The 25,369-nt window shown below is 46.0% G+C and overlaps 28 non-coding genes across 28 annotated transcripts; 12 read left to right on the top strand and 16 right to left on the bottom strand.

The window, feature by feature from the left end:
* Positions 1 to 934: 934 nt before the first annotated feature.
* Positions 935 to 1,007, bottom strand: TRNAK-CUU (transfer RNA lysine (anticodon CUU)). The gene has a single exon. It is a non-coding gene; the product is annotated as a tRNA-Lys (tRNA).
* A 134-nt stretch (positions 1,008 to 1,141) lies between these two features.
* Positions 1,142 to 1,212, top strand: TRNAG-GCC (transfer RNA glycine (anticodon GCC)). The gene has a single exon. It is a non-coding gene; the product is annotated as a tRNA-Gly (tRNA).
* Positions 1,213 to 2,555: 1,343 nt separating this feature from the next.
* TRNAK-CUU (transfer RNA lysine (anticodon CUU)) lies at positions 2,556 to 2,628 on the bottom strand. The gene has a single exon. It is a non-coding gene; the product is annotated as a tRNA-Lys (tRNA).
* A 134-nt stretch (positions 2,629 to 2,762) lies between these two features.
* Positions 2,763 to 2,833, top strand: TRNAG-GCC (transfer RNA glycine (anticodon GCC)). The gene has a single exon. It is a non-coding gene; the product is annotated as a tRNA-Gly (tRNA).
* A 1,343-nt stretch (positions 2,834 to 4,176) lies between these two features.
* TRNAK-CUU (transfer RNA lysine (anticodon CUU)) lies at positions 4,177 to 4,249 on the bottom strand. The gene has a single exon. It is a non-coding gene; the product is annotated as a tRNA-Lys (tRNA).
* Positions 4,250 to 5,797: 1,548 nt separating this feature from the next.
* Positions 5,798 to 5,870, bottom strand: TRNAK-CUU (transfer RNA lysine (anticodon CUU)). Its single transcript has one exon. It is a non-coding gene; the product is annotated as a tRNA-Lys (tRNA).
* A 134-nt stretch (positions 5,871 to 6,004) lies between these two features.
* On the top strand, positions 6,005 to 6,075 carry TRNAG-GCC (transfer RNA glycine (anticodon GCC)). The gene has a single exon. It is a non-coding gene; the product is annotated as a tRNA-Gly (tRNA).
* Positions 6,076 to 7,418: 1,343 nt separating this feature from the next.
* TRNAK-CUU (transfer RNA lysine (anticodon CUU)) lies at positions 7,419 to 7,491 on the bottom strand. The gene has a single exon. It is a non-coding gene; the product is annotated as a tRNA-Lys (tRNA).
* A 134-nt stretch (positions 7,492 to 7,625) lies between these two features.
* On the top strand, positions 7,626 to 7,696 carry TRNAG-GCC (transfer RNA glycine (anticodon GCC)). Its single transcript has one exon. It is a non-coding gene; the product is annotated as a tRNA-Gly (tRNA).
* A 1,343-nt stretch (positions 7,697 to 9,039) lies between these two features.
* On the bottom strand, positions 9,040 to 9,112 carry TRNAK-CUU (transfer RNA lysine (anticodon CUU)). Its single transcript has one exon. It is a non-coding gene; the product is annotated as a tRNA-Lys (tRNA).
* A 134-nt stretch (positions 9,113 to 9,246) lies between these two features.
* TRNAG-GCC (transfer RNA glycine (anticodon GCC)) lies at positions 9,247 to 9,317 on the top strand. Its single transcript has one exon. It is a non-coding gene; the product is annotated as a tRNA-Gly (tRNA).
* Positions 9,318 to 10,660: 1,343 nt separating this feature from the next.
* Positions 10,661 to 10,733, bottom strand: TRNAK-CUU (transfer RNA lysine (anticodon CUU)). Its single transcript has one exon. It is a non-coding gene; the product is annotated as a tRNA-Lys (tRNA).
* A 1,548-nt stretch (positions 10,734 to 12,281) lies between these two features.
* Positions 12,282 to 12,354, bottom strand: TRNAK-CUU (transfer RNA lysine (anticodon CUU)). Its single transcript has one exon. It is a non-coding gene; the product is annotated as a tRNA-Lys (tRNA).
* A 134-nt stretch (positions 12,355 to 12,488) lies between these two features.
* TRNAG-GCC (transfer RNA glycine (anticodon GCC)) lies at positions 12,489 to 12,559 on the top strand. The gene has a single exon. It is a non-coding gene; the product is annotated as a tRNA-Gly (tRNA).
* Positions 12,560 to 13,902: 1,343 nt separating this feature from the next.
* TRNAK-CUU (transfer RNA lysine (anticodon CUU)) lies at positions 13,903 to 13,975 on the bottom strand. The gene has a single exon. It is a non-coding gene; the product is annotated as a tRNA-Lys (tRNA).
* Positions 13,976 to 14,109: 134 nt separating this feature from the next.
* Positions 14,110 to 14,180, top strand: TRNAG-GCC (transfer RNA glycine (anticodon GCC)). Its single transcript has one exon. It is a non-coding gene; the product is annotated as a tRNA-Gly (tRNA).
* A 1,343-nt stretch (positions 14,181 to 15,523) lies between these two features.
* Positions 15,524 to 15,596, bottom strand: TRNAK-CUU (transfer RNA lysine (anticodon CUU)). The gene has a single exon. It is a non-coding gene; the product is annotated as a tRNA-Lys (tRNA).
* Positions 15,597 to 17,144: 1,548 nt separating this feature from the next.
* On the bottom strand, positions 17,145 to 17,217 carry TRNAK-CUU (transfer RNA lysine (anticodon CUU)). Its single transcript has one exon. It is a non-coding gene; the product is annotated as a tRNA-Lys (tRNA).
* A 134-nt stretch (positions 17,218 to 17,351) lies between these two features.
* On the top strand, positions 17,352 to 17,422 carry TRNAG-GCC (transfer RNA glycine (anticodon GCC)). The gene has a single exon. It is a non-coding gene; the product is annotated as a tRNA-Gly (tRNA).
* Positions 17,423 to 18,766: 1,344 nt separating this feature from the next.
* On the bottom strand, positions 18,767 to 18,839 carry TRNAK-CUU (transfer RNA lysine (anticodon CUU)). Its single transcript has one exon. It is a non-coding gene; the product is annotated as a tRNA-Lys (tRNA).
* Positions 18,840 to 18,973: 134 nt separating this feature from the next.
* TRNAG-GCC (transfer RNA glycine (anticodon GCC)) lies at positions 18,974 to 19,044 on the top strand. The gene has a single exon. It is a non-coding gene; the product is annotated as a tRNA-Gly (tRNA).
* Positions 19,045 to 20,387: 1,343 nt separating this feature from the next.
* Positions 20,388 to 20,460, bottom strand: TRNAK-CUU (transfer RNA lysine (anticodon CUU)). The gene has a single exon. It is a non-coding gene; the product is annotated as a tRNA-Lys (tRNA).
* A 134-nt stretch (positions 20,461 to 20,594) lies between these two features.
* On the top strand, positions 20,595 to 20,665 carry TRNAG-GCC (transfer RNA glycine (anticodon GCC)). The gene has a single exon. It is a non-coding gene; the product is annotated as a tRNA-Gly (tRNA).
* A 1,343-nt stretch (positions 20,666 to 22,008) lies between these two features.
* Positions 22,009 to 22,081, bottom strand: TRNAK-CUU (transfer RNA lysine (anticodon CUU)). Its single transcript has one exon. It is a non-coding gene; the product is annotated as a tRNA-Lys (tRNA).
* A 134-nt stretch (positions 22,082 to 22,215) lies between these two features.
* TRNAG-GCC (transfer RNA glycine (anticodon GCC)) lies at positions 22,216 to 22,286 on the top strand. The gene has a single exon. It is a non-coding gene; the product is annotated as a tRNA-Gly (tRNA).
* Positions 22,287 to 23,629: 1,343 nt separating this feature from the next.
* On the bottom strand, positions 23,630 to 23,702 carry TRNAK-CUU (transfer RNA lysine (anticodon CUU)). The gene has a single exon. It is a non-coding gene; the product is annotated as a tRNA-Lys (tRNA).
* Positions 23,703 to 23,836: 134 nt separating this feature from the next.
* Positions 23,837 to 23,907, top strand: TRNAG-GCC (transfer RNA glycine (anticodon GCC)). Its single transcript has one exon. It is a non-coding gene; the product is annotated as a tRNA-Gly (tRNA).
* Positions 23,908 to 25,250: 1,343 nt separating this feature from the next.
* TRNAK-CUU (transfer RNA lysine (anticodon CUU)) lies at positions 25,251 to 25,323 on the bottom strand. Its single transcript has one exon. It is a non-coding gene; the product is annotated as a tRNA-Lys (tRNA).
* Positions 25,324 to 25,369: the final 46 nt, after the last annotated feature.

Below are 25,369 nucleotides of genomic sequence, written 5' to 3'. Positions count from 1 at the left end.
GCGTTCTCTCTAGGCCCTCATTCATTCTACTTTTGTCCTGAGTTTTCTCACAGTAGATGTTGAGATGTTGTGTCAGCTTACCTACAACTTGCTTTCCCAGCACCTAGCAATTAAGAAAACATACTAAAAGTACAGAAAAAAAAGTAGTAACAAACTTAAGTCAAATGAAAGCAACCACTTTTTTTGCTTGCCGGGACTGAAAGGCTTTTTGGTTTGTAACTTTTGTTGGGAAGTACCTCATCTAAAAACAAGTTAAGGGAAAGAGCAACTTCCTTTTTTTCAATCCTCTCAGCTAAATCTCAGGCCGTGTGCAGAGTGCCCTCCTCATACTGCTATGTGAGCACCTTTGGAGTGCAAAGCCTAATACACACCATACCAATGCCTGTCAGATAGATGGGTCGAACAGATGATTTCCGGCAGGTCCGATCTGATTTCCGATCGTTTTTCTGATGGATTTGCATAGTAGTGATCGGAAATCCGAACGGAAATCCGATCGTGTCTGTCGGAAAGGATCTATCGGCCCATCTATCTGATGGGGAATTGCATGGTTTGCACCAGGCATACGAGAATGAGTATCTTTCAGGTGGTTGTTCCTTGTCAAGTGATTGATTGTAAGTCTCTCCTTGACAAAAGGACTGGAGTAAAGCCAACGGAAATCTGGGAAAAGCAGATAAGAAAAGTAGTATAGGAAAGATGAGTAAGATTGTAAGAAGGAGTGTTTTTCTCTTTCTTGGGGTGGTGAAGCACTTTTGCTGAAAAGTTGTTAAAAGAGGTTGTGTGAGTAAAAGTGAAGGGGAAAGCTGAGATGACATTTTCGTTTGTTAGCAAAGGGAGTGGGGAGTGGCATGTGAAAGAGGAAGTGATGGCCTGGTGATGGTTTGTAATCGTTTTGGAGGAGCTCTGCCTAGTAGAAAGTAAAAGGAGAAGCTTTGATCGCCCAACGTGGGGCTCGAACCCACGACCCTGAGATTAAGAGTCTCATGCTCTACCGACTGAGCTAGCCGGGCTTGCTTGCTTGAGCTGAAATGTCAAAAATTGCAAAATGGCGCCAGCCTCACCTTTGCCATCCGCACAGAAGAAGGCAATCTTGTATGGCCTGATTTGGCTGGCCACGTTTTTCAGCACCGAGCAACAGGGCAAGGCATTGGTGGTTCAGTGGTAGAATTCTTGCCTGCCACGCGGGAGGCCCGGGTTCGATTCCCGGCCAATGCAAATGCTAGGATTTTGGCACACCTCCACACTTTGCACTTCTCAAGCTTAAGACATCTCTGCAGGCCAGAAGCCATTTAAGGACATTTGCAAGAGTCACCGTGGCACTTGGCCACAGTGCTGGCTGACAGTCGAGAAGAGGGACCCTAGTACCCAGCAAACATGACTCTAAGACACACAAGTTAAAGCAGCCTTGGGACACTTGCGTGCCCAAAGGCCTTGCATGTCTTCTAGCAGTGCCAGTGACGTGCAGCATCTCTCCCTCTCCAGTACTCACCTATTAGGCTTCTTTTTAACTGTCTAGAAAAGCCTCGGAAATGCCAAGTCAGCAGCATCTGCTCATCTGGTGTTGTTTTACAACTTTTTGCCTTGTTGTCTTTGCACTCTACTCAGGGCCTTGCTCAAATTTGGAGCGTTCTCTCTAGGCCCTCATTCATTCTACTTTTGTCCTGAGTTTTCTCACAGTAGATGTTGAGATGTTGTGTCAGCTTACCTACAACTTGCTTTCCCAGCACCTAGCAATTAAGAAAACATACTAAAAGTACAGAAAAAAAAGTAGTAACAAACTTAAGTCAAATGAAAGCAACCACTTTTTTTGCTTGCCGGGACTGAAAGGCTTTTTGGTTTGTAACTTTTGTTGGGAAGTACCTCATCTAAAAACAAGTTAAGGGAAAGAGCAACTTCCTTTTTTTCAATCCTCTCAGCTAAATCTCAGGCCGTGTGCAGAGTGCCCTCCTCATACTGCTATGTGAGCACCTTTGGAGTGCAAAGCCTAATACACACCATACCAATGCCTGTCAGATAGATGGGTCGAACAGATGATTTCCGGCAGGTCCGATCTGATTTCCGATCGTTTTTCTGATGGATTTGCATAGTAGTGATCGGAAATCCGAACGGAAATCAGATCGTGTCTGTCGGAAAGGATCTATCGGCCCATCTATCTGATGGGGAATTGCATGGTGTGCACCAGGCATACGAGAATGAGTATCTTTCAGGTGGTTGTTCCTTGTCAAGTGATTGATTGTAAGTCTCTCCTTGACAAAAGGACTGGAGTAAAGCCAACGGAAATCTGGGAAAAGCAGATAAGAAAAGTAGTATAGGAAAGATGAGTAAGATTGTAAGAAGGAGTGTTTTTCTCTTTCTTGGGGTGGTGAAGCACTTTTGCTGAAAAGTTGTTAAAAGAGGTTGTGTGAGTAAAAGTGAAGGGGAAAGCTGAGATGACATTTTCGTTTGTTAGCAAAGGGAGTGGGGAGTGGCATGTGAAAGAGGAAGTGATGGCCTGGTGATGGTTTGTAATCGTTTTGGAGGAGCTCTGCCTAGTAGAAAGTAAAAGGAGAAGCTTTGATCGCCCAACGTGGGGCTCGAACCCACGACCCTGAGATTAAGAGTCTCATGCTCTACCGACTGAGCTAGCCGGGCTTGCTTGCTTGAGCTGAAATGTCAAAAATTGCAAAATGGCGCCAGCCTCACCTTTGCCATCCGCACAGAAGAAGGCAATCTTGTATGGCCTGATTTGGCTGGCCACGTTTTTCAGCACCGAGCAACAGGGCAAGGCATTGGTGGTTCAGTGGTAGAATTCTCGCCTGCCACGCGGGAGGCCCGGGTTCGATTCCCGGCCAATGCAAATGCTAGGATTTTGGCACACCTCCACACTTTGCACTTCTCAAGCTTAAGACATCTCTGCAGGCCAGAAGCCATTTAAGGACATTTGCAAGAGTCACCGTGGCACTTGGCCACAGTGCTGGCTGACAGTCGAGAAGAGGGACCCTAGTACCCAGCAAACATGACTCTAAGACACACAAGTTAAAGCAGCCTTGGGACACTTGCGTGCCCAAAGGCCTTGCATGTCTTCTAGCAGTGCCAGTGACGTGCAGCATCTCTCCCTCTCCAGTACTCACCTATTAGGCTTCTTTTTAACTGTCTAGAAAAGCCTCGGAAATGCCAAGTCAGCAGCATCTGCTCATCTGGTGTTGTTTTACAACTTTTTGCCTTGTTGTCTTTGCACTCTACTCAGGGCCTTGCTCAAATTTGGAGCGTTCTCTCTAGGCCCTCATTCATTCTACTTTTGTCCTGAGTTTTCTCACAGTAGATGTTGAGATGTTGTGTCAGCTTACCTACAACTTGCTTTCCCAGCACCTAGCAATTAAGAAAACATACTAAAAGTACAGAAAAAAAAGTAGTAACAAACTTAAGTCAAATGAAAGCAACCACTTTTTTTGCTTGCCGGGACTGAAAGGCTTTTTGGTTTGTAACTTTTGTTGGGAAGTACCTCATCTAAAAACAAGTTAAGGGAAAGAGCAACTTCCTTTTTTTCAATCCTCTCAGCTAAATCTCAGGCCGTGTGCAGAGTGCCCTCCTCATACTGCTATGTGAGCACCTTTGGAGTGCAAAGCCTAATACACACCATACCAATGCCTGTCAGATAGATGGGTCGAACAGATGATTTCCGGCAGGTCCGATCTGATTTCCGATCGTTTTTCTGATGGATTTGCATAGTAGTGATCGGAAATCCGAACGGAAATCCGATCGTGTCTGTCGGAAAAGATCTATCGGCCCATCTATCTGATGGGGAATTGCATGGTGTGCACCAGGCATACGAGAATGAGTATCTTTCAGGTGGTTGTTCCTTGTCAAGTGATTGATTGTAAGTCTCTCCTTGACAAAAGGACTGGAGTAAAGCCAACGGAAATCTGGGAAAAGCAGATAAGAAAAGTAGTATAGGAAAGATGAGTAAGATTGTAAGAAGGAGTGTTTTTCTCTTTCTTGGGGTGGTGAAGCACTTTTGCTGAAAAGTTGTTAAAAGAGGTTGTGTGAGTAAAAGTGAAGGGGAAAGCTGAGATGACATTTTCGTTTGTTAGCAAAGGGAGTGGGGAGTGGCATGTGAAAGAGGAAGTGATGGCCTGGTGATGGTTTGTAATCGTTTTGGAGGAGCTCTGCCTAGTAGAAAGTAAAAGGAGAAGCTTTGATCGCCCAACGTGGGGCTCGAACCCACGACCCTGAGATTAAGAGTCTCATGCTCTACCGACTGAGCTAGCCAGGCTTGCTTGCTTGAGCTGAAATGTCAAAAATTGCAAAATGGCGCCAGCCTCACCTTTGCCATCCGCACAGAAGAAGGCAATCTTGTATGGCCTGATTTGGCTGGCCACGTTTTTCAGCACCGAGCAACAGGGCAAGGCATTGGTGGTTCAGTGGTAGAATTCTCGCCTGCCACGCGGGAGGCCCGGGTTCGATTCCCAGCCAATGCAAATGCTAGGATTTTGGCACACCTCCACACTTTGCACTTCTCAAGCTTAAGACATCTCTGCAGGCCAGAAGCCATTTAAGGACATTTGCAAGAGTCACCGTGGCACTTGGCCACAGTGCTGGCTGACAGTCGAGAAGAGGGACCCTAGTACCCAGCAAACATGACTCTAAGACACACAAGTTAAAGCAGCCTTGGGACACTTGCGTGCCCAAAGGCCTTGCATGTCTTCTAGCAGTGCCAGTGACGTGCAGCATCTCTCCCTCTCCAGTACTCACCTATTAGGCTTCTTTTTAACTGTCTAGAAAAGCCTCGGAAATGCCAAGTCAGCAGCATCTGCTCATCTGGTGTTGTTTTACAACTTTTTGCCTTGTTGTCTTTGCACTCTACTCAGGGCCTTGCTCAAATTTGGAGCGTTCTCTCTAGGCCCTCATTCATTCTACTTTTGTCCTGAGTTTTCTCACAGTAGATGTTGAGATGTTGTGTCAGCTTACCTACAACTTGCTTTCCCAGCACCTAGCAATTAAGAAAACATACTAAAAGTACAGAAAAAAAAGTAGTAACAAACTTAAGTCAAATGAAAGCAACCACTTTTTTTGCTTGCCGGGACTGAAAGGCTTTTTGGTTTGTAACTTTTGTTGGGAAGTACCTCATCTAAAAACAAGTTAAGGGAAAGAGCAACTTCCTTTTTTTCAATCCTCTCAGCTAAATCTCAGGCCGTGTGCAGAGTGCCCTCCTCATACTGCTATGTGAGCACCTTTGGAGTGCAAAGCCTAATACACACCATACCAATGCCTGTCAGATAGATGGGTCGAACAGATGATTTCCGGCAGGTCCGATCTGATTTCCGATCGTTTTTCTGATGGATTTGCATAGTAGTGATCGGAAATCCGAACGGAAATCCGATCGTGTCTGTCGGAAAGGATCTATCGGCCCATCTATCTGATGGGGAATTGCATGGTGTGCACCAGGCATACGAGAATGAGTATCTTTCAGGTGGTTGTTCCTTGTCAAGTGATTGATTGTAAGTCTCTCCTTGACAAAAGGACTGGAGTAAAGCCAACGGAAATCTGGGAAAAGCAGATAAGAAAAGTAGTATAGGAAAGATGAGTAAGATTGTAAGAAGGAGTGTTTTTCTCTTTCTTGGGGTGGTGAAGCACTTTTGCTGAAAAGTTGTTAAAAGAGGTTGTGTGAGTAAAAGTGAAGGGGAAAGCTGAGATGACATTTTCGTTTGTTAGCAAAGGGAGTGGGGAGTGGCATGTGAAAGAGGAAGTGATGGCCTGGTGATGGTTTGTAATCGTTTTGGAGGAGCTCTGCCTAGTAGAAAGTAAAAGGAGAAGCTTTGATCGCCCAACGTGGGGCTCGAACCCACGACCCTGAGATTAAGAGTCTCATGCTCTACCGACTGAGCTAGCCGGGCTTGCTTGCTTGAGCTGAAATGTCAAAAATTGCAAAATGGCGCCAGCCTCACCTTTGCCATCCGCACAGAAGAAGGCAATCTTGTATGGCCTGATTTGGCTGGCCACGTTTTTCAGCACCGAGCAACAGGGCAAGGCATTGGTGGTTCAGTGGTAGAATTCTCGCCTGCCACGCGGGAGGCCCGGGTTCGATTCCCGGCCAATGCAAATGCTAGGATTTTGGCACACCTCCACACTTTGCACTTCTCAAGCTTAAGACATCTCTGCAGGCCAGAAGCCATTTAAGGACATTTGCAAGAGTCACCGTGGCACTTGGCCACAGTGCTGGCTGACAGTCGAGAAGAGGGACCCTAGTACCCAGCAAACATGACTCTAAGACACACAAGTTAAAGCAGCCTTGGGACACTTGCGTGCCCAAAGGCCTTGCATGTCTTCTAGCAGTGCCAGTGACGTGCAGCATCTCTCCCTCTCCAGTACTCACCTATTAGGCTTCTTTTTAACTGTCTAGAAAAGCCTCGGAAATGCCAAGTCAGCAGCATCTGCTCATCTGGTGTTGTTTTACAACTTTTTGCCTTGTTGTCTTTGCACTCTACTCAGGGCCTTGCTCAAATTTGGAGCGTTCTCTCTAGGCCCTCATTCATTCTACTTTTGTCCTGAGTTTTCTCACAGTAGATGTTGAGATGTTGTTTCAGCTTACCTACAACTTGCTTTCCCAGCACCTAGCAATTAAGAAAACATACTAAAAGTACAGAAAAAAAAGTAGTAACAAACTTAAGTCAAATGAAAGCAACCACTTTTTTTGCTTGCCGGGACTGAAAGGCTTTTTGGTTTGTAACTTTTGTTGGGAAGTACCTCATCTAAAAACAAGTTAAGGGAAAGAGCAACTTCCTTTTTTTCAATCCTCTCAGCTAAATCTCAGGCCGTGTGCAGAGTGCCCTCCTCATACTGCTATGTGAGCACCTTTGGAGTGCAAAGCCTAATACACACCATACCAATGCCTGTCAGATAGATGGGTCGAACAGATGATTTCCGGCAGGTCCGATCTGATTTCCGATCGTTTTTCTGATGGATTTGCATAGTAGTGATCGGAAATCCGAACGGAAATCCGATCGTGTCTGTCGGAAAGGATCTATCGTCCCATCTATCTGATGGGGAATTGCATGGTGTGCACCAGGCATACGAGAATGAGTATCTTTCAGGTGGTTGTTCCTTGTCAAGTGATTGATTGTAAGTCTCTCCTTGACAAAAGGACTGGAGTAAAGCCAACGGAAATCTGGGAAAAGCAGATAAGAAAAGTAGTATAGGAAAGATGAGTAAGATTGTAAGAAGGAGTGTTTTTCTCTTTCTTGGGGTGGTGAAGCACTTTTGCTGAAAAGTTGTTAAAAGAGGTTGTGTGAGTAAAAGTGAAGGGGAAAGCTGAGATGACATTTTCGTTTGTTAGCAAAGGGAGTGGGGAGTGGCATGTGAAAGAGGAAGTGATGGCCTGGTGATGGTTTGTAATCGTTTTGGAGGAGCTCTGCCTAGTAGAAAGTAAAAGGAGAAGCTTTGATCGCCCAACGTGGGGCTCGAACCCACGACCCTGAGATTAAGAGTCTCATGCTCTACCGACTGAGCTAGCCGGGCTTGCTTGCTTGAGCTGAAATGTCAAAAATTGCAAAATGGCGCCAGCCTCACCTTTGCCATCCGCACAGAAGAAGGCAATCTTGTATGGCCTGATTTGGCTGGCCACGTTTTTCAGCACCGAGCAACAGGGCAAGGCATTGGTGGTTCAGTGGTAGAATTCTCGCCTGCCACGCGGGAGGCCCGGGTTCGATTCCCGGCCAATGCAAATGCTAGGATTTTGGCACACCTCCACACTTTGCACTTCTCAAGCTTAAGACATCTCTGCAGGCCAGAAGCCATTTAAGGACATTTGCAAGAGTCACCGTGGCACTTGGCCACAGTGCTGGCTGACAGTCGAGAAGAGGGACCCTAGTACCCAGCAAACATGACTCTAAGACACACAAGTTAAAGCAGCCTTGGGACACTTGCGTGCCCAAAGGCCTTGCATGTCTTCTAGCAGTGCCAGTGACGTGCAGCATCTCTCCCTCTCCAGTACTCACCTATTAGGCTTCTTTTTAACTGTCTAGAAAAGCCTCGGAAATGCCAAGTCAGCAGCATCTGCTCATCTGGTGTTGTTTTACAACTTTTTGCCTTGTTGTCTTTGCACTCTACTCAGGGCCTTGCTCAAATTTGGAGCGTTCTCTCTAGGCCCTCATTCATTCTACTTTTGTCCTGAGTTTTCTCACAGTAGATGTTGAGATGTTGTGTCAGCTTACCTACAACTTGCTTTCCCAGCACCTAGCAATTAAGAAAACATACTAAAAGTACAGAAAAAAAAGTAGTAACAAACTTAAGTCAAATGAAAGCAACCACTTTTTTTGCTTGCCGGGACTGAAAGGCTTTTTGGTTTGTAACTTTTGTTGGGAAGTACCTCATCTAAAAACAAGTTAAGGGAAAGAGCAACTTCCTTTTTTTCAATCCTCTCAGCTAAATCTCAGGCCGTGTGCAGAGTGCCCTCCTCATACTGCTATGTGAGCACCTTTGGAGTGCAAAGCCTAATACACACCATACCAATGCCTGTCAGATAGATGGGTCGAACAGATGATTTCCGGCAGGTCCGATCTGATTTCCGATCGTTTTTCTGATGGATTTGCATAGTAGTGATCGGAAATCCGAACGGAAATCAGATCGTGTCTGTCGGAAAGGATCTATCGGCCCATCTATCTGATGGGGAATTGCATGGTGTGCACCAGGCATACGAGAATGAGTATCTTTCAGGTGGTTGTTCCTTGTCAAGTGATTGATTGTAAGTCTCTCCTTGACAAAAGGACTGGAGTAAAGCCAACGGAAATCTGGGAAAAGCAGATAAGAAAAGTAGTATAGGAAAGATGAGTAAGATTGTAAGAAGGAGTGTTTTTCTCTTTCTTGGGGTGGTGAAGCACTTTTGCTGAAAAGTTGTTAAAAGAGGTTGTGTGAGTAAAAGTGAAGGGGAAAGCTGAGATGACATTTTCGTTTGTTAGCAAAGGGAGTGGGGAGTGGCATGTGAAAGAGGAAGTGATGGCCTGGTGATGGTTTGTAATCGTTTTGGAGGAGCTCTGCCTAGTAGAAAGTAAAAGGAGAAGCTTTGATCGCCCAACGTGGGGCTCGAACCCACGACCCTGAGATTAAGAGTCTCATGCTCTACCGACTGAGCTAGCCGGGCTTGCTTGCTTGAGCTGAAATGTCAAAAATTGCAAAATGGCGCCAGCCTCACCTTTGCCATCCGCACAGAAGAAGGCAATCTTGTATGGCCTGATTTGGCTGGCCACGTTTTTCAGCACCGAGCAACAGGGCAAGGCATTGGTGGTTCAGTGGTAGAATTCTCGCCTGCCACGCGGGAGGCCCGGGTTCGATTCCCGGCCAATGCAAATGCTAGGATTTTGGCACACCTCCACACTTTGCACTTCTCAAGCTTAAGACATCTCTGCAGGCCAGAAGCCATTTAAGGACATTTGCAAGAGTCACCGTGGCACTTGGCCACAGTGCTGGCTGACAGTCGAGAAGAGGGACCCTAGTACCCAGCAAACATGACTCTAAGACACACAAGTTAAAGCAGCCTTGGGACACTTGCGTGCCCAAAGGCCTTGCATGTCTTCTAGCAGTGCCAGTGACGTGCAGCATCTCTCCCTCTCCAGTACTCACCTATTAGGCTTCTTTTTAACTGTCTAGAAAAGCCTCGGAAATGCCAAGTCAGCAGCATCTGCTCATCTGGTGTTGTTTTACAACTTTTTGCCTTGTTGTCTTTGCACTCTACTCAGGGCCTTGCTCAAATTTGGAGCGTTCTCTCTAGGCCCTCATTCATTCTACTTTTGTCCTGAGTTTTCTCACAGTAGATGTTGAGATGTTGTGTCAGCTTACCTACAACTTGCTTTCCCAGCACCTAGCAATTAAGAAAACATACTAAAAGTACAGAAAAAAAAGTAGTAACAAACTTAAGTCAAATGAAAGCAACCACTTTTTTTGCTTGCCGGGACTGAAAGGCTTTTTGGTTTGTAACTTTTGTTGGGAAGTACCTCATCTAAAAACAAGTTAAGGGAAAGAGCAACTTCCTTTTTTTCAATCCTCTCAGCTAAATCTCAGGCCGTGTGCAGAGTGCCCTCCTCATACTGCTATGTGAGCACCTTTGGAGTGCAAAGCCTAATACACACCATACCAATGCCTGTCAGATAGATGGGTCGAACAGATGATTTCCGGCAGGTCCGATCTGATTTCCGATCGTTTTTCTGATGGATTTGCATAGTAGTGATCGGAAATCCGAACGGAAATCCGATCGTGTCTGTCGGAAAAGATCTATCGGCCCATCTATCTGATGGGGAATTGCATGGTGTGCACCAGGCATACGAGAATGAGTATCTTTCAGGTGGTTGTTCCTTGTCAAGTGATTGATTGTAAGTCTCTCCTTGACAAAAGGACTGGAGTAAAGCCAACGGAAATCTGGGAAAAGCAGATAAGAAAAGTAGTATAGGAAAGATGAGTAAGATTGTAAGAAGGAGTGTTTTTCTCTTTCTTGGGGTGGTGAAGCACTTTTGCTGAAAAGTTGTTAAAAGAGGTTGTGTGAGTAAAAGTGAAGGGGAAAGCTGAGATGACATTTTCGTTTGTTAGCAAAGGGAGTGGGGAGTGGCATGTGAAAGAGGAAGTGATGGCCTGGTGATGGTTTGTAATCGTTTTGGAGGAGCTCTGCCTAGTAGAAAGTAAAAGGAGAAGCTTTGATCGCCCAACGTGGGGCTCGAACCCACGACCCTGAGATTAAGAGTCTCATGCTCTACCGACTGAGCTAGCCAGGCTTGCTTGCTTGAGCTGAAATGTCAAAAATTGCAAAATGGCGCCAGCCTCACCTTTGCCATCCGCACAGAAGAAGGCAATCTTGTATGGCCTGATTTGGCTGGCCACGTTTTTCAGCACCGAGCAACAGGGCAAGGCATTGGTGGTTCAGTGGTAGAATTCTCGCCTGCCACGCGGGAGGCCCGGGTTCGATTCCCAGCCAATGCAAATGCTAGGATTTTGGCACACCTCCACACTTTGCACTTCTCAAGCTTAAGACATCTCTGCAGGCCAGAAGCCATTTAAGGACATTTGCAAGAGTCACCGTGGCACTTGGCCACAGTGCTGGCTGACAGTCGAGAAGAGGGACCCTAGTACCCAGCAAACATGACTCTAAGACACACAAGTTAAAGCAGCCTTGGGACACTTGCGTGCCCAAAGGCCTTGCATGTCTTCTAGCAGTGCCAGTGACGTGCAGCATCTCTCCCTCTCCAGTACTCACCTATTAGGCTTCTTTTTAACTGTCTAGAAAAGCCTCGGAAATGCCAAGTCAGCAGCATCTGCTCATCTGGTGTTGTTTTACAACTTTTTGCCTTGTTGTCTTTGCACTCTACTCAGGGCCTTGCTCAAATTTGGAGCGTTCTCTCTAGGCCCTCATTCATTCTACTTTTGTCCTGAGTTTTCTCACAGTAGATGTTGAGATGTTGTGTCAGCTTACCTACAACTTGCTTTCCCAGCACCTAGCAATTAAGAAAACATACTAAAAGTACAGAAAAAAAAGTAGTAACAAACTTAAGTCAAATGAAAGCAACCACTTTTTTTGCTTGCCGGGACTGAAAGGCTTTTTGGTTTGTAACTTTTGTTGGGAAGTACCTCATCTAAAAACAAGTTAAGGGAAAGAGCAACTTCCTTTTTTTCAATCCTCTCAGCTAAATCTCAGGCCGTGTGCAGAGTGCCCTCCTCATACTGCTATGTGAGCACCTTTGGAGTGCAAAGCCTAATACACACCATACCAATGCCTGTCAGATAGATGGGTCGAACAGATGATTTCCGGCAGGTCCGATCTGATTTCCGATCGTTTTTCTGATGGATTTGCATAGTAGTGATCGGAAATCCGAACGGAAATCCGATCGTGTCTGTCGGAAAGGATCTATCGGCCCATCTATCTGATGGGGAATTGCATGGTGTGCACCAGGCATACGAGAATGAGTATCTTTCAGGTGGTTGTTCCTTGTCAAGTGATTGATTGTAAGTCTCTCCTTGACAAAAGGACTGGAGTAAAGCCAACGGAAATCTGGGAAAAGCAGATAAGAAAAGTAGTATAGGAAAGATGAGTAAGATTGTAAGAAGGAGTGTTTTTCTCTTTCTTGGGGTGGTGAAGCACTTTTGCTGAAAAGTTGTTAAAAGAGGTTGTGTGAGTAAAAGTGAAGGGGAAAGCTGAGATGACATTTTCGTTTGTTAGCAAAGGGAGTGGGGAGTGGCATGTGAAAGAGGAAGTGATGGCCTGGTGATGGTTTGTAATCGTTTTGGAGGAGCTCTGCCTAGTAGAAAGTAAAAGGAGAAGCTTTGATCGCCCAACGTGGGGCTCGAACCCACGACCCTGAGATTAAGAGTCTCATGCTCTACCGACTGAGCTAGCCGGGCTTGCTTGCTTGAGCTGAAATGTCAAAAATTGCAAAATGGCGCCAGCCTCACCTTTGCCATCCGCACAGAAGAAGGCAATCTTGTATGGCCTGATTTGGCTGGCCACGTTTTTCAGCACCGAGCAACAGGGCAAGGCATTGGTGGTTCAGTGGTAGAATTCTCGCCTGCCACGCGGGAGGCCCGGGTTCGATTCCCGGCCAATGCAAATGCTAGGATTTTGGCACACCTCCACACTTTGCACTTCTCAAGCTTAAGACATCTCTGCAGGCCAGAAGCCATTTAAGGACATTTGCAAGAGTCACCGTGGCACTTGGCCACAGTGCTGGCTGACAGTCGAGAAGAGGGACCCTAGTACCCAGCAAACATGACTCTAAGACACACAAGTTAAAGCAGCCTTGGGACACTTGCGTGCCCAAAGGCCTTGCATGTCTTCTAGCAGTGCCAGTGACGTGCAGCATCTCTCCCTCTCCAGTACTCACCTATTAGGCTTCTTTTTAACTGTCTAGAAAAGCCTCGGAAATGCCAAGTCAGCAGCATCTGCTCATCTGGTGTTGTTTTACAACTTTTTGCCTTGTTGTCTTTGCACTCTACTCAGGGCCTTGCTCAAATTTGGAGCGTTCTCTCTAGGCCCTCATTCATTCTACTTTTGTCCTGAGTTTTCTCACAGTAGATGTTGAGATGTTGTTTCAGCTTACCTACAACTTGCTTTCCCAGCACCTAGCAATTAAGAAAACATACTAAAAGTACAGAAAAAAAAGTAGTAACAAACTTAAGTCAAATGAAAGCAACCACTTTTTTTGCTTGCCGGGACTGAAAGGCTTTTTGGTTTGTAACTTTTGTTGGGAAGTACCTCATCTAAAAACAAGTTAAGGGAAAGAGCAACTTCCTTTTTTTCAATCCTCTCAGCTAAATCTCAGGCCGTGTGCAGAGTGCCCTCCTCATACTGCTATGTGAGCACCTTTGGAGTGCAAAGCCTAATACACACCATACCAATGCCTGTCAGATAGATGGGTCGAACAGATGATTTCCGGCAGGTCCGATCTGATTTCCGATCGTTTTTCTGATGGATTTGCATAGTAGTGATCGGAAATCCGAACGGAAATCCGATCGTGTCTGTCGGAAAGGATCTATCGTCCCATCTATCTGATGGGGAATTGCATGGTGTGCACCAGGCATACGAGAATGAGTATCTTTCAGGTGGTTGTTCCTTGTCAAGTGATTGATTGTAAGTCTCTCCTTGACAAAAGGACTGGAGTAAAGCCAACGGAAATCTGGGAAAAGCAGATAAGAAAAGTAGTATAGGAAAGATGAGTAAGATTGTAAGAAGGAGTGTTTTTCTCTTTCTTGGGGTGGTGAAGCACTTTTGCTGAAAAGTTGTTAAAAGAGGTTGTGTGAGTAAAAGTGAAGGGGAAAGCTGAGATGACATTTTCGTTTGTTAGCAAAGGGAGTGGGGAGTGGCATGTGAAAGAGGAAGTGATGGCCTGGTGATGGTTTGTAATCGTTTTGGAGGAGCTCTGCCTAGTAGAAAGTAAAAGGAGAAGCTTTGATCGCCCAACGTGGGGCTCGAACCCACGACCCTGAGATTAAGAGTCTCATGCTCTACCGACTGAGCTAGCCGGGCTTGCTTGCTTGAGCTGAAATGTCAAAAATTGCAAAATGGCGCCAGCCTCACCTTTGCCATCCGCACAGAAGAAGGCAATCTTGTATGGCCTGATTTGGCTGGCCACGTTTTTCAGCACCGAGCAACAGGGCAAGGCATTGGTGGTTCAGTGGTAGAATTCTCGCCTGCCACGCGGGAGGCCCGGGTTCGATTCCCGGCCAATGCAAATGCTAGGATTTTGGCACACCTCCACACTTTGCACTTCTCAAGCTTAAGACATCTCTGCAGGCCAGAAGCCATTTAAGGACATTTGCAAGAGTCACCGTGGCACTTGGCCACAGTGCTGGCTGACAGTCGAGAAGACGGACCCTAGTACCCAGCAAACATGACTCTAAGACACACAAGTTAAAGCAGCCTTGGGACACTTGCGTGCCCAAAGGCCTTGCATGTCTTCTAGCAGTGCCAGTGACGTGCAGCATCTCTCCCTCTCCAGTACTCACCTATTAGGCTTCTTTTTAACTGTCTAGAAAAGCCTCGGAAATGCCAAGTCAGCAGCATCTGCTCATCTGGTGTTGTTTTACAACTTTTTGCCTTGTTGTCTTTGCACTCTACTCAGGGCCTTGCTCAAATTTGGAGCGTTCTCTCTAGGCCCTCATTCATTCTACTTTTGTCCTGAGTTTTCTCACAGTAGATGTTGAGATGTTGTTTCAGCTTACCTACAACTTGCTTTCCCAGCACCTAGCAATTAAGAAAACATACTAAAAGTACAGAAAAAAAAGTAGTAACAAACTTAAGTCAAATGAAAGCAACCACTTTTTTTGCTTGCCGGGACTGAAAGGCTTTTTGGTTTGTAACTTTTGTTGGGAAGTACCTCATCTAAAAACAAGTTAAGGGAAAGAGCAACTTCCTTTTTTTCAATCCTCTCAGCTAAATCTCAGGCCGTGTGCAGAGTGCCCTCCTCATACTGCTATGTGAGCACCTTTGGAGTGCAAAGCCTAATACACACCATACCAATGCCTGTCAGATAGATGGGTCGAACAGATGATTTCCGGCAGGTCCGATCTGATTTCCGATCGTTTTTCTGATGGATTTGCATAGTAGTGATCGGAAATCCGAACGGAAATCCGATCGTGTCTGTCGGAAAGGATCTATCGTCCCATCTATCTGATGGGGAATTGCATGGTGTGCACCAGGCATACGAGAATGAGTATCTTTCAGGTGGTTGTTCCTTGTCAAGTGATTGATTGTAAGTCTCTCCTTGACAAAAGGACTGGAGTAAAGCCAACGGAAATCTGGGAAAAGCAGATAAGAAAAGTAGTATAGGAAAGATGAGTAAGATTGTAAGAAGGAGTGTTTTTCTCTTTCTTGGGGTGGTGAAGCACTTTTGCTGAAAAGTTGTTAAAAGAGGTTGTGTGAGTAAAAGTGAAGGGGAAAGCTGAGATGACATTTTCGTTTGTTAGCAAAGGGAGTGGGGAGTGGCATGTGAAAGAGGAAGTGATGGCCTGGTGATGGTTTGTAATCGTTTTGGAGGAGCTCTGCCTAGTAGAAAGTAAAAGGAGAAGCTTTGATCGCCCAACGTGGGGCTCGAACCCACGACCCTGAGATTAAGAGTCTCATGCTCTACCGACTGAGCTAGCCGGGCTTGCTTGCTTGAGCTGAAATGTCAAAAATTGCAAAATGGCGCCAGCCTCACCTTTGCCATCCGCACAGAAGAAGGCAATCTTGTATGGCCTGATTTGGCTGGCCACGTTTTTCAGCACCGAGCAACAGGGCAAGGCATTGGTGGTTCAGTGGTAGAATTCTCGCCTGCCACGCGGGAGGCCTGTGTTCGATTCCCGGCCAATGCAAATGCTAGGATTTTGGCACACCTCCACACTTTGCACTTCTCAAGCTTAAGACATCTCTGCAGGCCAGAAGCCATTTAAGGACATTTGCAAGAGTCACCGTGGCACTTGGCCACAGTGCTGGCTGACAGTCGAGAAGAGGGACCCTAGTACCCAGCAAACATGACTCTAAGACACACAAGTTAAAGCAGCCTTGGGACACTTGCGTGCCCAAAGGCCTTGCATGTCTTCTAGCAGTGCCAGTGATGTGCAGCATCTCTCCCTCTCCAGTACTCACCTATTAGGCTTCTTTTTAACTGTCTAGAAAAGCCTCGGAAATGCCAAGTCAGCAGCATCTGCTCATCTGGTGTTGTTTTACAACTTTTTGCCTTGTTGTCTTTGCACTCTACTCAGGGCCTTGCTCAAATTTGGAGCGTTCTCTCTAGGCCCTCATTCATTCTACTGTTGTCCTGAGTTTTCTCACAGTAGATGTTGAGATGTTGTGTCAGCTTACCTACAACTTGCTTTCCCAGCACCTAGCAATTAAGAAAACATACTAAAAGTACAGAAAAAAAAGTAGTAACAAACTTAAGTCAAATGAAAGCAACCACTTTTTTTGCTTGCCGGGACTGAAAGGCTTTTTGGTTTGTAACTTTTGTTGGGAAGTACCTCATCTAAAAACAAGTTAAGGGAAAGAGCAACTTCCTTTTTTTCAATCCTCTCAGCTAAATCTCAGGCCGTGTGCAGAGTGCCCTCCTCATACTGCTATGTGAGCACCTTTGGAGTGCAAAGCCTAATACACACCATACCAATGCCTGTCAGATAGATGGGTCGAACAGATGATTTCCGGCAGGTCCGATCTGATTTCCGATCGTTTTTCTGATGGATTTGCATAGTAGTGATCGGAAATCCGAACGGAAATCCGATCGTGTCTGTCGGAAAGGATCTATCGGCCCATCTATCTGATGGGGAATTGCATGGTGTGCACCAGGCATACGAGAATGAGTATCTTTCAGGTGGTTGTTCCTTGTCAAGTGATTGATTGTAAGTCTCTCCTTGACAAAAGGACTGGAGTAAAGCCAACGGAAATCTGGGAAAAGCAGATAAGAAAAGTAGTATAGGAAAGATGAGTAAGATTGTAAGAAGGAGTGTTTTTCTCTTTCTTGGGGTGGTGAAGCACTTTTGCTGAAAAGTTGTTAAAAGAGGTTGTGTGAGTAAAAGTGAAGGGGAAAGCTGAGATGACATTTTCGTTTGTTAGCAAAGGGAGTGGGGAGTGGCATGTGAAAGAGGAAGTGATGGCCTGGTGATGGTTTGTAATCGTTTTGGAGGAGCTCTGCCTAGTAGAAAGTAAAAGGAGAAGCTTTGATCGCCCAACGTGGGGCTCGAACCCACGACCCTGAGATTAAGAGTCTCATGCTCTACCGACTGAGCTAGCCGGGCTTGCTTGCTTGAGCTGAAATGTCAAAAATTGCAAAATGGCGCCAGCCTCACCTTTGCCATCCGCACAGAAGAAGGCAATCTTGTATGGCCTGATTTGGCTGGCCACGTTTTTCAGCACCGAGCAACAGGGCAAGGCATTGGTGGTTCAGTGGTAGAATTCTCGCCTGCCATGCGGGAGGCCCGGGTTCGATTCCCGGCCAATGCAAATGCTAGGATTTTGGCACACCTCCACACTTTGCACTTCTCAAGCTTAAGACATCTCTGCAGGCCAGAAGCCATTTAAGGACATTTGCAAGAGTCACCGTGGCACTTGGCCACAGTGCTGGCTGACAGTCGAGAAGAGGGACCCTAGTACCCAGCAAACATGACTCTAAGACACACAAGTTAAAGCAGCCTTTGGACACTTGCGTGCCCAAAGGCCTTGCATGTCTTCTAGCAGTGCCAGTGACGTGCAGCATCTCTCCCTCTCCAGTACTCACCTATTAGGCTTCTTTTTAACTGTCTAGAAAAGCCTCGGAAATGCCAAGTCAGCAGCATCTGCTCATCTGGTGTTGTTTTACAACTTTTTGCCTTGTTGTCTTTGCACTCTACTCAGGGCCTTGCTCAAATTTGGAGCGTTCTCTCTAGGCCCTCATTCATTCTACTTTTGTCCTGAGTTTTCTCACAGTAGATGTTGAGATGTTGTGTCAGCTTACCTACAACTTGCTTTCCCAGCACCTAGCAATTAAGAAAACATACTAAAAGTACAGAAAAAAAAAGTAGTAACAAACTTAAGTCAAATGAAAGCAACCACTTTTTTTGCTTGCCGGGACTGAAAGGCTTTTTGGTTTGTAACTTTTGTTGGGAAGTACCTCATCTAAAAACAAGTTAAGGGAAAGAGCAACTTCCTTTTTTTCAATCCTCTCAGCTAAATCTCAGGCCGTGTGCAGAGTGCCCTCCTCATACTGCTATGTGAGCACCTTTGGAGTGCAAAGCCTAATACACACCATACCAATGCCTGTCAGATAGATGGGTCGAACAGATGATTTCCGGCAGGTCCGATCTGATTTCCGATCGTTTTTCTGATGGATTTGCATAGTAGTGATCGGAAATCCGAACGGAAATCCGATCGTGTCTGTCGGAAAGGATCTATCGGCCCATCTATCTGATGGGGAATTGCATGGTGTGCACCAGGCATACGAGAATGAGTATCTTTCAGGTGGTTGTTCCTTGTCAAGTGATTGATTGTAAGTCTCTCCTTGACAAAAGGACTGGAGTAAAGCCAACGGAAATCTGGGAAAAGCAGATAAGAAAAGTAGTATAGGAAAGATGAGTAAGATTGTAAGAAGGAGTGTTTTTCTCTTTCTTGGGGTGGTGAAGCACTTTTGCTGAAAAGTTGTTAAAAGAGGTTGTGTGAGTAAAAGTGAAGGGGAAAGCTGAGATGACATTTTCGTTTGTTAGCAAAGGGAGTGGGGAGTGGCATGTGAAAGAGGAAGTGATGGCCTGGTGATGGTTTGTAATCGTTTTGGAGGAGCTCTGCCTAGTAGAAAGTAAAAGGAGAAGCTTTGATCGCCCAACGTGGGGCTCGAACCCACGACCCTGAGATTAAGAGTCTCATGCTCTACCGACTGAGCTAGCCGGGCTTGCTTGCTTGAGCTGAAATGTCAAAAATTGCAAAATGGCGCCAGCCTCACCTTTGCCATCCGCACAGAAGAAGGCAATCTTGTATGGCCTGATTTGGCTGGCCACGTTTTTCAGCACCGAGCAACAGGGCAAGGCATTGGTGGTTCAGTGGTAGAATTCTCGCCTGCCACGCGGGAGGCCCGGGTTCGATTCCCGGCCAATGCAAATGCTAGGATTTTGGCACACCTCCACACTTTGCACTTCTCAAGCTTAAGACATCTCTGCAGGCCAGAAGCCATTTAAGGACATTTGCAAGAGTCACCGTGGCACTTGGCCACAGTGCTGGCTGACAGTCGAGAAGAGGGACCCTAGTACCCAGCAAACATGACTCTAAGACACACAAGTTAAAGCAGCCTTGGGACACTTGCGTGCCCAAAGGCCTTGCATGTCTTCTAGCAGTGCCAGTGACGTGCAGCATCTCTCCCTCTCCTGTACTCACCTATTAGGCTTCTTTTTAACTGTCTAGAAAAGCCTCGGAAATGCCAAGTCAGCAGCATCTGCTCATCTGGTGTTGTTTTACAACTTTTTGCCTTGTTGTCTTTGCACTCTACTCAGGGCCTTGCTCAAATTTGGAGCGTTCTCTCTAGGCCCTCATTCATTCTACTTTTGTCCTGAGTTTTCTCACAGTAGATGTTGAGATGTTGTTTCAGCTTACCTACAACTTGCTTTCCCAGCACCTAGCAATTAAGAAAACATACTAAAAGTACAGAAAAAAAAGTAGTAACAAACTTAAGTCAAATGAAAGCAACCACTTTTTTTGCTTGCCGGGACTGAAAGGCTTTTTGGTTTGTAACTTTTGTTGGGAAGTACCTCATCTAAAAACAAGTTAAGGGAAAGAGCAACTTCCTTTTTTTCAATCCTCTCAGCTAAATCTCAGGCCGTGTGCAGAGTGCCCTCCTCATACTGCTATGTGAGCACCTTTGGAGTGCAAAGCCTAATACACACCATACCAATGCCTGTCAGATAGATGGGTCGAACAGATGATTTCCGGCAGGTCCGATCTGATTTCCGATCGTTTTTCTGATGGATTTGCATAGTAGTGATCGGAAATCCGAACGGAAATCCGATCGTGTCTGTCGGAAAGGATCTATCGGCCCATCTATCTGATGGGGAATTGCATGGTGTGCACCAGGCATACGAGAATGAGTATCTTTCAGGTGGTTGTTCCTTGTCAAGTGATTGATTGTAAGTCTCTCCTTGACAAAAGGACTGGAGTAAAGCCAACGGAAATCTGGGAAAAGCAGATAAGAAAAGTAGTATAGGAAAGATGAGTAAGATTGTAAGAAGGAGTGTTTTTCTCTTTCTTGGGGTGGTGAAGCACTTTTGCTGAAAAGTTGTTAAAAGAGGTTGTGTGAGTAAAAGTGAAGGTGAAAGCTGAGATGACATTTTCGTTTGTTAGCAAAGGGAGTGGGGAGTGGCATGTGAAAGAGGAAGTGATGGCCTGGTGATGGTTTGTAATCGTTTTGGAGGAGCTCTGCCTAGTAGAAAGTAAAAGGAGAAGCTTTGATCGCCCAACGTGGGGCTCGAACCCACGACCCTGAGATTAAGAGTCTCATGCTCTACCGACTGAGCTAGCCGGGCTTGCTTGCTTGAGCTGAAATGTCAAAAATTGCAAAATGGCGCCAGCCTCACCTTTGCCATCCGCACAGAAGAAGGCAATCTTGTATGGCCTGATTTGGCTGGCCACGTTTTTCAGCACCGAGCAACAGGGCAAGGCATTGGTGGTTCAGTGGTAGAATTCTCGCCTGCCACGCGGGAGGCCCGGGTTCGATTCCCGGCCAATGCAAATGCTAGGATTTTGGCACACCTCCACACTTTGCACTTCTCAAGCTTAAGACATCTCTGCAGGCCAGAAGCCATTTAAGGACATTTGCAAGAGTCACCGTGGCACTTGGCCACAGTGCTGGCTGACAGTCGAGAAGAGGGACCCTAGTACCCAGCAAACATGACTCTAAGACACACAAGTTAAAGCAGCCTTGGGACACTTGCGTGCCCAAAGGCCTTGCATGTCTTCTAGCAGTGCCAGTGACGTGCAGCATCTCTCCCTCTCCAGTACTCACCTATTAGGCTTCTTTTTAACTGTCTAGAAAAGCCTCGGAAATGCCAAGTCAGCAGCATCTGCTCATCTGGTGTTGTTTTACAACTTTTTGCCTTGTTGTCTTTGCACTCTACTCAGGGCCTTGCTCAAATTTGGAGCGTTCTCTCTAGGCCCTCATTCATTCTACTTTTGTCCTGAGTTTTCTCACAGTAGATGTTGAGATGTTGTGTCAGCTTACCTACAACTTGCTTTCCCAGCACCTAGCAATTAAGAAAACATACTAAAAGTACAGAAAAAAAAGTAGTAACAAACTTAAGTCAAATGAAAGCAACCACTTTTTTTGCTTGCCGGGACTGAAAGGCTTTTTGGTTTGTAACTTTTGTTGGGAAGTACCTCATCTAAAAACAAGTTAAGGGAAAGAGCAACTTCCTTTTTTTCAATCCTCTCAGCTAAATCTCAGGCCGTGTGCAGAGTGCCCTCCTCATACTGCTATGTGAGCACCTTTGGAGTGCAAAGCCTAATACACACCATACCAATGCCTGTCAGATAGATGGGTCGAACAGATGATTTCCGGCAGGTCCGATCTGATTTCCGATCGTTTTTCTGATGGATTTGCATAGTAGTGATCGGAAATCCGAACGGAAATCCGATCGTGTCTGTCGGAAAGGATCTATCGGCCCATCTATCTGATGGGGAATTGCATGGTGTGCACCAGGCATACGAGAATGAGTATCTTTCAGGTGGTTGTTCCTTGTCAAGTGATTGATTGTAAGTCTCTCCTTGACAAAAGGACTGGAGTAAAGCCAACGGAAATCTGGGAAAAGCAGATAAGAAAAGTAGTATAGGAAAGATGAGTAAGATTGTAAGAAGGAGTGTTTTTCTCTTTCTTGGGGTGGTGAAGCACTTTTGCTGAAAAGTTGTTAAAAGAGGTTGTGTGAGTAAAAGTGAAGGGGAAAGCTGAGATGACATTTTCGTTTGTTAGCAAAGGGAGTGGGGAGTGGCATGTGAAAGAGGAAGTGATGGCCTGGTGATGGTTTGTAATCGTTTTGGAGGAGCTCTGCCTAGTAGAAAGTAAAAGGAGAAGCTTTGATCGCCCAACGTGGGGCTCGAACCCACAACCCTGAGATTAAGAGTCTCATGCTCTACCGACTGAGCTAGCCGGGCTTGCTTGCTTGAGCTGAAATGTCAAAAATTGCAAAATGGCGCCAGCCTCACCTTTGCCATCCGCACAGAAGAAGGCAATCTTGTATGGCCTGATTTGGCTGGCCACGTTTTTCAGCACCGATCAACAGGGCAAGGCATTGGTGGTTCAGTGGTAGAATTCTCGCCTGCCACGCGGGAGGCCCGGGTTCGATTCCCGGCCAATGCAAATGCTAGGATTTTGGCACACCTCCACACTTTGCACTTCTCAAGCTTAAGACATCTCTGCAGGCCAGAAGCCATTTAAGGACATTTGCAAGAGTCACCGTGGCACTTGGCCACAGTGCTGGCTGACAGTCGAGAAGAGGGACCCTAGTACCCAGCAAACATGACTCTAAGACACACAAGTTAAAGCAGCCTTTGGACACTTGCGTGCCCAAAGGCCTTGCATGTCTTCTAGCAGTGCCAGTGACGTGCAGCATCTCTCCCTCTCCAGTACTCACCTATTAGGCTTCTTTTTAACTGTCTAGAAAAGCCTCGGAAATGCCAAGTCAGCAGCATCTGCTCATCTGGTGTTGTTTTACAACTTTTTGCCTTGTTGTCTTTGCACTCTACTCAGGGCCTTGCTCAAATTTGGAGCGTTCTCTCTAGGCCCTCATTCATTCTACTTTTGTCCTGAGTTTTCTCAAGGTAGATGTTGAGATGTTGTGTCAGCTTACCTACAACTTGCTTTCCCAGCACCTAGCAATTAAGAAAACATACTAAAAGTACAGAAAAAAAAGTAGTAACAAACTTAAGTCAAATGAAAGCAACCACTTTTTTTGCTTGCCGGGACTGAAAGGCTTTTTGGTTTGTAACTTTTGTTGGGAAGTACCTCATCTAAAAACAAGTTAAGGGAAAGAGCAACTTCCTTTTTTTCAATCCTCTCAGCTAAATCTCAGGCCGTGTGCAGAGTGCCCTCCTCATACTGCTATGTGAGCACCTTTGGAGTGCAAAGCCTAATACACACCATACCAATGCCTGTCAGATAGATGGGTCGAACAGATGATTTCCGGCAGGTCCGATCTGATTTCCGATCGTTTTTCTGATGGATTTGCATAGTAGTGATCGGAAATCCGAACGGAAATCCGATCGTGTCTGTCGGAAAGGATCTATCGGCCCATCTATCTGATGGGGAATTGCATGGTGTGCACCAGGCATACGAGAATGAGTATCTTTCAGGTGGTTGTTCCTTGTCAAGTGATTGATTGTAAGTCTCTCCTTGACAAAAGGACTGGAGTAAAGCCAACGGAAATCTGGGAAAAGCAGATAAGAAAAGTAGTATAGGAAAGATGAGTAAGATTGTAAGAAGGAGTGTTTTTCTCTTTCTTGGGGTGGTGAAGCACTTTTGCTGAAAAGTTGTTAAAAGAGGTTGTGTGAGTAAAAGTGAAGGGGAAAGCTGAGATGACATTTTCGTTTGTTAGCAAAGGGAGTGGGGAGTGGCATGTGAAAGAGGAAGTGATGGCCTGGTGATGGTTTGTAATCGTTTTGGAGGAGCTCTGCCTAGTAGAAAGTAAAAGGAGAAGCTTTGATCGCCCAACGTGGGGCTCGAACCCACGACCCTGAGATTAAGAGTCTCATGCTCTACCGACTGAGCTAGCCGGGCTTGCTTGCTTGAGCTGAAATGTCAAAAATTGCAAAATGGCGCCAGCCTCACCTTTGCCATCCGCACAGAAGAAGGCAATCTTGTATGGCCTGATTTGGCTGGCCACGTTTTTCAGCACCGAGCAACAGGGCAAGGCATTGGTGGTTCAGTGGTAGAATTCTCGCCTGCCACGCGGGAGGCCCGGGTTCGATTCCCGGCCAATGCAAATGCTAGGATTTTGGCACACCTCCACACTTTGCACTTCTCAAGCTTAAGACATCTCTGCAGGCCAGAAGCCATTTAAGGACATTTGCAAGAGTCACCGTGGCACTTGGCCACAGTGCTGGCTGACAGTCGAGAAGAGGGACCCTAGTACCCAGCAAACATGACTCTAAGACACACAAGTTAAAGCAGCCTTTGGACACTTGCGTGCCCAAAGGCCTTGCATGTCTTCTAGCAGTGCCAGTGACGTGCAGCATCTCTCCCTCTCCAGTACTCACCTATTAGGCTTCTTTTTAACTGTCTAGAAAAGCCTCGGAAATGCCAAGTCAGCAGCATCTGCTCATCTGGTGTTGTTTTACAACTTTTTGCCTTGTTGTCTTTGCACTCTACTCAGGGCCTTGCTCAAATTTGGAGCGTTCTCTCTAGGCCCTCATTCATTCTACTTTTGTCCTGAGTTTTCTCACAGTAGATGTTGAGATGTTGTGTCAGCTTACCTACAACTTGCTTTCCCAGCACCTAGCAATTAAGAAAACATACTAAAAGTACAGAAAAAAAAGTAGTAACAAACTTAAGTCAAATGAAAGCAACCACTTTTTTTGCTTGCCGGGACTGAAAGGCTTTTTGGTTTGTAACTTTTGTTGGGAAGTACCTCATCTAAAAACAAGTTAAGGGAAAGAGCAACTTCCTTTTTTTCAATCCTCTCAGCTAAATCTCAGGCCGTGTGCAGAGTGCCCTCCTCATACTGCTATGTGAGCACCTTTGGAGTGCAAAGCCTAATACACACCATACCAATGCCTGTCAGATAGATGGGTCGAACAGATGATTTCCGGCAGGTCCGATCTGATTTCCGATCGTTTTTCTGATGGATTTGCATAGTAGTGATCGGAAATCCGAACGGAAATCCGATCGTGTCTGTCGGAAAGGATCTATCGGCCCATCTATCTGATGGGGAATTGCATGGTGTGCACCAGGCATACGAGAATGAGTATCTTTCAGGTGGTTGTTCCTTGTCAAGTGATTGATTGTAAGTCTCTCCTTGACAAAAGGACTGGAGTAAAGCCAACGGAAATCTGGGAAAAGCAGATAAGAAAAGTAGTATAGGAAAGATGAGTAAGATTGTAAGAAGGAGTGTTTTTCTCTTTCTTGGGGTGGTGAAGCACTTTTGCTGAAAAGTTGTTAAAAGAGGTTGTGTGAGTAAAAGTGAAGGGGAAAGCTGAGATGACATTTTCGTTTGTTAGCAAAGGGAGTGGGGAGTGGCATGTGAAAGAGGAAGTGATGGCCTGGTGATGGTTTGTAATCGTTTTGGAGGAGCTCTGCCTAGTAGAAAGTAAAAGGAGAAGCTTTGATCGCCCAACGTGGGGCTCGAACCCACGACCCTGAGATTAAGAGTCTCATGCTCTACCGACTGAGCTAGCCGGGCTTGCTTGCTTGAGCTGAAATGTCAAAAATTGCAAAATGGCGCCAGC

Source organism: Hyperolius riggenbachi, chromosome 4, assembly GCF_040937935.1.
Source record: "Hyperolius riggenbachi isolate aHypRig1 chromosome 4, aHypRig1.pri, whole genome shotgun sequence".
Taxonomy (NCBI): domain Eukaryota; kingdom Metazoa; phylum Chordata; class Amphibia; order Anura; family Hyperoliidae; genus Hyperolius; species Hyperolius riggenbachi.
The sequence above is the reverse complement of the archived record's forward strand: the minus strand, read 5'-3'. Positions and strand labels throughout refer to the sequence as shown.